Source organism: Nerophis ophidion, linkage group LG12 (genome assembly GCF_033978795.1).
Source record: "Nerophis ophidion isolate RoL-2023_Sa linkage group LG12, RoL_Noph_v1.0, whole genome shotgun sequence".
Classification (NCBI taxonomy): Eukaryota; Metazoa; Chordata; class Actinopteri; order Syngnathiformes; family Syngnathidae; genus Nerophis; species Nerophis ophidion.
Window position 1 is genome coordinate 25,536,808 of NC_084622.1, and position 9,826 is coordinate 25,546,633.

Genomic DNA, 9,826 nt, shown 5'->3' on the forward strand with positions numbered 1-9,826 from the left:
TTATGCGTCATACTACGTACACTTATTCAGCCTGTTGTTCACTATTCTTTATTTATTTTAAATTGCCTTTCAAATGTCTATTCTTGGTGTTGGGTTTTATCAAAAAAATTTTCCCAAAATATGCAACTTATACTCCAGTGCGACATATATATATATATATATATATATATATATATATATATATATATATATATATATATATATATATATATATATATATTTTATTTATTTTTTTTTCCTTCTTTATTATGCATTTTCGGCAGGTGCGACTTATACTCCGGGGCGACTTATACTCTGAAAAATACGGTAGGTTACGTTCCATATTTTGAGGTGGATAGATTATTTTGAAAATGAATGGATGGATGAAATAAATCCAGAATGCTTATCATTGTTCTTATTTGCACTTTGTAAACACTTTAAGTTTGAAGAGGTTATTGAAGTGGACCTCACATTGTTTGATTTCTAAGCTTAATCCATTCATCTCTTTTTTTGAGAATAATTGTTGTATATTCTTGGGTGGCACATTATAGTTTGCTTTGTGTAAAATTTTAGCTGTTTGCAAATTCACTATGTCATGGAATTTAATGTAGTGATCCGTTGCACGGATCATAGTTATTTTACGTTTTATGTCTCTTGTTGGCTTAGTTCTGTTTCAGCACCCCTGTTTTGTGTCCCCTTGGTAGCCGTGGTTACTTATTGTTTTCACCTGCCTCTGATTAGTGTTCGGCATGCTCACGTGCCGCAAGGCACTAATCAGAGAGCTATTTAGTCCTGCCTTTTCGCCTCACTCATTCTGGTGCTTTTATTTGCTTTACGCTACTGCTACGTTGGTTGTTTCCTAATTCCCTGTGTGTCTTGCGCTAAGTCCCGTCTTAGTGTTTTCCTTGTGAGCTTTATCCGCTAGCTTTCTTTGTGTTAGGCACGCCTCTTTTTCTCTTGGTTTGTTCCTGTCCTTGTTTTGTGATTTATGGGAATAAATAATTTCCTACGTGCATGCTGTTTCCGGAGTTCCTGCTACTTCGTCATCATGCCTGCTTATCAGGCCAAAAGTTTGAACACACCTTTTCTGCATTCAATGTATTTTCTTTACTTTCATGACTGTTTACATTGTAGATTGTCAATGAAGGCCTAAAAACTATGAATGAACACATATGGAGTTATGTACTTATCAAAAAAAGGTGAAATAACTGAAAACATGTTTTGTATTCTGGTTTCTTCAAAATAGCCAACCTTTGCTCTGATTACTGCTTTGCACACTCTTGGCATTCTCTTTAAGCTTCAAACACCCCTGTGAAGTGAAAACCATTTCAGGTGACTACCTTTTGAAGCTCATCGAGAGAATGCCAAGAGTGTGCGAAAAAGTAATCAGAGTAAAGGGTGGCTATTTTGAAGAAACTAGAATACCAAACATGTTTCAGTTATTTCACCTTTTTTTGCTAAGTACATAAGTCCACGTGTTCATTCTTATTTTGATGCCTTCAGTGACAATCTATGTAAACAGTTATGAAAATAAAGAAAACGCATTGAATGAAGAGGTGTGTCCAACTTTCGGCCTGTACTGTAAGTTATTTACAAATATCACAAAATATTGGTCAATCTAATAAAAGAAAATAGAACAACCCCAATTAATCAATCCCAACTTTACAATACTTGGGCTTTAAATTTATAAAGCAATTAAGAAAAGATATGAATAAAACATTAAAAAAAGGAAAACCAAAATTAATAGACGCACCACTATCAATAGTAAAATTAACAATATCAATAATAGTTGTTCAATGTTTATAATACAAAAAAGGATTCTTTATGAAAAGAAAAATAAATAGTTAGTTTAGAAGTGCGATGTGACTGTGAAAAGATTTTTTGAGCGCCCCTATTATTTCTAGGTAAAATTATTGTAACGTAGACCTTGCATGCCAGTAAGAGGATACAAGAGGTTATTGTTCCTACCCTTAGCATTATAAGGTTTGGTGCAAATAATCACTTTCCCTGTATGTGTTAGTAGTTTCCATCCATCCATTTTCTACCGCTTGTCCCTTTTGGGATCGTGGGGGGTGCTGGAGCCTATCTCAGCTGTATTCGGGCAGAAGGCGGGCTACACCTTGGACAAGTTGCCCTTTCATCACAGGACCAACACAGATAGACAACATTCACACTCACATTCACACACTAGGGACCATTTAGTGTTGCCAATCAACCTATCCCCAGGTGCATGTCTTTGGAGGTGGGAGGAAGCAGGAGGGAACACACGCAGTCACGGGGAGAACATGCAAACTCCACACAGAAAGATCCCGAGCCCCGGGATTGAACTCAGGACCTTCGTATTGTGAGGCAGATGCACTAACCCTTGTTCCACCATGCTGCCCCGTATTAGTAGTTTGTTTTTCCCAATTGGAATTAATTTTGACCAAAAAAAAAAATATTATGACTGTGACAGTCGCTTGCTGTCTTCGTGCGGGTTCCACGGACCATCAAGGAAAGACATTGCTGTGCAGGTTTGACTTGTTTATTCTTTCAATAACACAAGCTTGTCTGCGGTCGTGTCGCTTTTCCGCTCCTTGTCTCCTGCTCGCTCCTCGCTTGCTTTCAGCCGGCCGCGTCGTCGCTGTCTTCGGCTCGCTCTCTGTCGCTCTCGGTGGTCAGGTTCTGCTACTCCTTCTGCCTCCGCTGCTGCCCTTCTATACAGCCAGAGGAAGTAAGTTGATTGTGTGCCGGTGTGCGAGCCACGCACCTGATCCAGTTCGTAGCGTCGCTCCCGCCACGCCCCGCCTCTGCACTCAGCCGCATTCTCCGGCTCCTTGCCGCCATCTTGGGCAGGGCTCCAGCGTGCCCTGCCCCGCTGCTCGTTCGCCGGCTCCGCCTCTTTACATACCTCCATCGCCAGACGCAAGCCGGGCTTCCGACCGGCTGAGCAAATCCTTGTATTTTGTTTTTATTTACCATTTACACAAGGTGCCAACTTCACTGGTTTTGGGTTTCGTAGATCGACGTTGTCTAAGTGAAATCAGAATTGTAAATAGATTGTCTATGCTCAAATAGGTGATTATTTTATCCTGCTAGCTGTTTCAAGTTATGTGGGAGTCAATGTCATATTTTTAGGTGATGGGATTGCTTGTGAATATCGGTACTCGTGATTTATATCGCTTTTAATGTTTCCAACTGTTTTACTACTACATGAGTAAATGTGTCAAAGCTTTAAACAGAAGGCGTGATCATTGCGATCATCACAAGCTGGCAAAAGTTTCCAGCCGTAAAGGCTGTAAGGTAGCTCCATCCGTGTCCCTCATCATCCCACTATGAATCTTAAAAGATTCTAGCTCACAGAGGTCTGGTTTCCCATTATGTCTGAGATGAGAGGTTAGTGGAAGCTACTTTTGGGCCAAGATGGGCTTTTTGAGCAAAGTTGGAAAAATGTGGTGATAAAATTTGTCAACCTCTGGGGAAGGCGGTGTTCAGGGTCAGAGCTAAATCTGTGTGCCGCCGGCGTAAGGCCAGCCCATAATTCCGGCACAGACGAGCGCGAGGCTGACCTCGGTGCAGTTCAGTTCAGGCCGTGCTGATTCTTGCTTGCCTGCAGGATCGTCTGTGGGATAAAAATCAAGCAGAATAGGGAGGCAGCCCTCTTCTCAGCCTAGGTAGAGATAAAGATTTGACTTTTAGGGGTGCTCAACTGGCAGTCAGAAAGTCACACAAATAGTTAATATTCTTGCAGCTATAATCATTTATAAAATAATTTGAAGACATTTATTGATGGACTGTGAAGCATTTGTATTTGACTTAAATTCTGCTACACTTTTTGTTTAGATATTTTCTAAACCAATTTCAATAAAGTATTAAACTGAAGTGAATATGCAGTCAATTTAGAATTCTATTTGCAGGCAACGATTAGACTGATAATGGCAGCTCCTAATAACTTTGAAGAATGCAGGCTTGATCTGTTGCATTGAATTATATTTTTAAGTGAATAAAACAATATTCGCAAGCATACATGTATTATTACTACTACTATTATTTTTAATTAGTATTCTGCCCTCCTTAAAGGCCTACTGAAACCCACTACTACCGACCACACAGTCTGATAGTTTATAAAGCAATGATGAAATATTAACATTGCAACACATGACAATACGGCCGGTTTAGTTTACTAAGTTACAATTTTGAATTTCCCGCGGAGTTTCTTGCTGAAAACGACGCGGAATGATGACGCGTGTGCGTGACGTCTCGAGTTAGAGGGGACATATTAGCGCAGCACCACTTGCAGCTAAAAGTTGTGTCTTTTCATCGCATAATTACACAGTATGCTGGACTAGTGTTGCTGAATCTTTTGCAATTTGTTCAATTAATGGAGAAGTCAAAGTAGAAAGATAGAAGTGGGAAGCTTTAGCCTTTAGCCCCACAAACACATGGTGATTCCTTGTTTAAATCAGAATCAGAAAAGTTTTTATTGCCATTGTTTGAGAACGGGTTCACAAACTAAGAAATTTTACCTGGCGCATTCGTGCAACATAAAATAATAGAATAACATGAGCTGTAATTGAGCTATCAGATCTCGGTATTGTTCACGTGTCTGATGGCCGAAGGGAAAAAACTGTTCAGGTGGCGGGAGGTGAAGCTTTACTATGGATCAGAGCGGTCAAGCGAACATGGACCCCGACCACTTGTCAACCGACAGGTTTCGGTGAGAAAATTGTGGTAAAAAGTCATCTCTTACCGGAGATCAGCGGAGCTTGCGCCATCCATGCAGCTGCCATGACTTCTATCAGACACTGGCGTCAAGACACCCGTGGACACATCCCTCCGACTATCAGGTACTATTTAACTCACTAAAACACTAACAACACAATAGAAAGATAAGGGATTTCCCAGAATGTTCCTAGTAAATGTGTCTAAAAACATCTGAAATCGCTCACAATTGCCATTTTTTTTTTAACTTTAATTTTTTATTTAATTTTTTTTTCTAGTCCTTCGCTATCAATATCCTCAGCCATGAATATTTCATCAAATTAATGAGGAAATTGTCGTTTTCTCTGTCCGAAAAGCTCTTTTTGTTTGAGGCTCCCATTATAAACAATGTGAGGATGTGAGGAGCCCTCACACAGGTGACGTCATCGTCTGCTACTTCCGGTAAAAGCAAGGCTTTTTTATTAGCAACCAAAAGTTGCAACTTTATCGTGGATGTTCTCTACTAAATCCTTTCAGCAAAAATATGGCGATATCGCGAAATGAACAAGTATGACACATAGAATGGACCTGCTATCCCCGTTTAAGGCAAGAGTACCGGAGTAATAAATAACAATCAGTGTGACGTATTGCACTCAAAGGATAGTATTGCACAGTAGGATATTAGCGTAGGATATTGTATAGCCGTGAATTATTATTATAAGTTAGATTTCAAGGTGGTAACAGCTTTGGGAAGAAGCAGTCTCTGAGCCTGTTTGTTCTGGCTCTGATGCACCTGCCCGATGGTAACAGATCGAACAGGTGGAAGCCAGAGTGTGTGCTGTCCTTGGTGATGTTTTTTGCTTTGTTGAGGCAACGGGAGTTGTGTAGATCCTTCAGGGAGGGCTGGGGGCAGCTGATGATTGACTTTATGACCCTCTGAATAACCTGTTTGTCTGCCTCAGTGCAGCTGGCGTACCACACTGCAGTACGTTAGCAGGCTCTCGACAGCCGAGCGATAGAAGGAGACTAAAAAACTTCGAATTTAAAGTCACGTATTGATTGCCTCCAAATTAAAATTTTGTAAAACAAATGCATTGATATACACATAAAATACCAAAAACATGTAAGAGGCATGTTAAATCAACAATAGAGCCTGGTATGAAATGGAGTAAAATAAAAAAAGTTAGCACTCATGCCCCTAGCTTGATGTTTTATCATTGACAGGCTAATAAAAAGTATTTTTTAATTGTTGCAAAAGTCTATTCAGTGAGATCATAAGAGAACATACTTGACATAAAACAGCATATGCGTAACGACTTGCAGGCATATATTTTCCAAACTCTGTAGAAGTGAAGATACGATTGCAGACTTTGTACAATTACTATGTGTGGCTGCTGCACTGCATTGTATGCTGACTGGCTACGGACACCGGTTGTATCAAACTCTAACTCTCAAATAAAAATGTTGGCAAGTGACGGCAGCACAAGTTTAATTTAACTGCACCTTTTTTTTTTTTTTTTTTTTTAAGTAAAATAACGTGCATCTTTTGCGACCCTCAGTCCCTATTGTAGCGGTAGAAAATAAGCCGCATTCCAGCTGATGTTGAATCACAGTAACAAATATCAAGTAGAAATGGACAACTAATGAATGGCAAATTTCACTTCAAAGCCCTGGCAGTTTGTGCTCTCCACAAGACCAAAGTTATTTTATTCCACTGTCGGTTGGAGTTCCCAGCTGCCGGCAGCAGCAGTGTTGCCAAGTTTGCTTATTATAAGCAGCTTTGGGATTGTTTTTTTCTGAAGTTGCTTACAGGTGTGGTTGCTTATTTGGGCTTGCCTTTCTGTCCCCATATTATAGCAAGACAAAAGTGCACCGATAGGTAGTTTGTCCTTTTCTACACAACGTTTCCTAGTTATCACGCCCCCGACTGACTTAGCACACCCCCAAACAGGGTCACGCAAATGACTCATGTGCAACTATGTCGGAATCCAGACAGAGAAACAATTGACAGAGGGAAAGTTAGTGGCAGTAAGTGTGGAAAACCTCATTATACTTTGATTAAAAAAAATAATGTACAATACCGTATTTCCTTGAGTTGCCGCCGGGGCGCTAATTCATTTAAAACCCCTTCTCACTCCTGCGCTTACCAAAAGCATGCGGTAAAAGTAAGCATGCGCTAATTATTTTAAAACCTCTTCTCACTCCGGCACTTACCAAAGGTATGCAGTAAAAATTTGAGTGTGATGTAAGCTTGGACCTTAAATCCTACTGAATATCTCTTAATCTTCTTCCCTTTATGCGAATTCAAATTACCTGTATTGAAATCAGCCTCCTCAATTTTGAAAATGATGACAGGGGAAGTGTCACTCGTGACGTCATGACTTTGACCAGGCGGTAATACTAAGCATGCGCTAATTATTTTGGGAAGCGAGTTTGACTCGGCAGTAATTCAAGGCAGGCGCATACTATATGCCTTGTGGCAATTCAAGTAAATACGGTATATATGTTAGGTCAGGAAAAAACACAGGGTCTATTTCATCCCCACAAGACTGTTTCGCAGGTTTCCCCGCTTTTCAGGTGAGTTTATTCTAATAAACTTATTGGAATAAACTCTCTGCTCCTTATGGGAGTTTATTCCCCAGAACAGCAGAGAAACCTGCGAGACAAGCTTGTAGGGATGAAATAGACCCTGTGTTTTTTCCTGACCTAACGTATATATTACAGTATATTCTAATAAACGTATTAGAATAAACTCCCCTGAAGAGCAGGGAAACCTGCAAAACAGGCTCGTAGAAATGAAATAGCCTCTTGTGTTTTTTCCTGACTGAACATATATATTACCCTCTACCCTTGTATTGAGTTCTGTATAAGAGATAAACCACAGTAACCTAAACTTCATTATTTATATATATATATATATATATATATATATATAGCATGGTGGAAGAGGGGTTAGTGCATCTGCCTCACAATACGAAGGTCCTGAGCAGTCCTGGGCTGAATCCTATCTGTTTGCATGTTCTCCCTGTGACAGCAGGGGTTCCCTCCGGATACTCCAGCTTCCTTCCACTTCCAAAGACATGCACCTTGGGATAGGTTGATTGGCAACACTAAACTGGCCCTAGTGTGTGAGTGTGAATGTTGTCTGTCTGTGTTGGCCCTGCGATGAGGTGGTGACTTGTACGGGGTGTAAACCACCTTCCGCCCGATTGTGGCTAAGTTAGCCACCAGCGCCCCCCGCCACCCCAAAGGGAATAAGCGGTAGGAAACGGATGGATGAGATATATATATATATATATATATATACACACCCACACACATACGAATAGAAAGTACTTTATTGATCCCTGGGGGAAATTCAGCACCACAGTTGGCTTAAAATAAACAATAATAATAACAAATAATATATAACGTATATTATATATATATAATATAAATATATTCTACACTTAAGTGCAGTCAAGAAGGAACATATCCATTATATATATATATATATATATATATATATATATATATATATATATATATATATATATATATATATATATATATATATATATATATATATATATATATATATATATATATATAGCCTGTATGTTACTTAAGTAAAGCACTGTACAAGTATTAAGTAAACAATGAATTATATAACTGGGCTAGATCAGAAGAAACTAAATTCAGCTCTAGGAATGGAGAGTAATGAAGACTGAACACAGGTTTTAAGTTTAAATGGTACCAAATTATATTAAAGAATTATAGGAAAAATAAACAACAAAAAGACATGTAAATTCGAATGGCCATTCACATTTTCAACATAAATTACAGAACATTCAATATTTACAATGTGATACAGTACTTGATTCAGTCCTTGTTTTTACCAAGAATGGTATAGGCGCAACACGACAGTTAATTAAACGACCTCGCAAAGTCCACGTTGTGGTGGCAGTGTCCAGAGGGGTTTTAGTGAAGGTAATGGGTTAATGTGAAAGTTCAGGGAAATGAACTTGTTGCATTATGAAAAACCAAAGGGAAAAAACAGAGCGGCTGCTGAGGAGCCTCCTACCCGCCCGGCTCGGTTGGGTGGATTCAGTTCGGTTGGTTCGGTTCCAGGCATAAAGCTTCAGACTCTAGCTCGCCATCCAACATGGCCTGTACAACAAGGGCAGGACCAGTCAATTTTCCAGTGCGCGCACACAAAATACATTCAGATACCAAATACTAAATAATACTACTGTATTCAAATAGCAAGCATATTTCTTAATATTGTACAATAATTCATGAATCCAATTAGAATAAATAATTTTATATCAAAATTTTAATTCTCTAATATCAAATTCTACCAATTGCAACCACAAATAAAGTGCATAGCAGACAGTGGTTCACAGGACTGCATCATAGAATGCATTGGATGCATAGCATTGACAACCATCAAACAATTAACACAACCCAGAAACAAATCAGACAATTGTTGAGAGTGCTAACGTTTCATTCAGTTTACTATATTCAAAGAAACAGGCATATAAGTAGATGCTTACAGCTCCATTCAAAATGAATGTAGCGGCTAAGCTACACAGATGCAACTCACCAATTCCGCAGATAAATGGCTTCAGTAGTTGGCTCCTGCAGTTCGACATTATTACATTTCAGTTAAAAGCTTAGTTAGTAATTAGTGTCAAAACCGAGTCACATACCTGCAGCAACGTCCCTCTCGCTCTTCCTGGAAGCAGCCCACTACTGGATTTTATGCTTCCCGCAATAGGTCACGTGACCACATGACGCAATGACGCACGCAGTCATGTGACCACGTGACGTAATGACGCACGCAAAGACACGAAAATAGGATATTTAATTGGGATTTGATAGATTATTTAAATAGAAATATATTTAATTAGAAATAATATTCAATGGGGTTTTGAGAGGATATTTAAATACAATTATTTAAATAGGAAGATTTAATTACAAAGAATATTCAATGGGGTTTTAAAAGGATATTTAAATGAGGTTATTTAATGGGGGTTTGTCACCCAGGCTACATCTATATATATATATATATATATATATATATATATATATATAAATATATATATATATATATATATATATATATATATATATATATCCCACATAGGGACTGGGGCTGGATTAGACCCTAGGTTAATGTATTTAC

General features: G+C 38.9%; 1 long non-coding RNA gene across 2 annotated transcripts; it reads right to left on the reverse strand.

Annotated features, from left to right (window-relative positions):
• Positions 1-2,527: 2,527 nt before the first annotated feature.
• Positions 2,528-9,425, reverse strand: LOC133563795 (uncharacterized). Of its 2 annotated transcripts, XR_009809115.1 has the most exons (5): positions 9,351-9,425; positions 9,245-9,279; positions 8,723-8,808; positions 3,432-3,580; positions 2,528-2,991 (listed from the first exon to the last, which is right to left on the reverse strand). It is a non-coding gene; the product is annotated as an uncharacterized LOC133563795 (long non-coding RNA). The 2 variants fall into 2 exon arrangements; XR_009809114.1 differs by lacking the exon at positions 2,528-2,991 and having other exon boundaries at positions 3,129-3,580.
• Between the last annotated feature and the right edge of the window lie 401 nt (positions 9,426-9,826).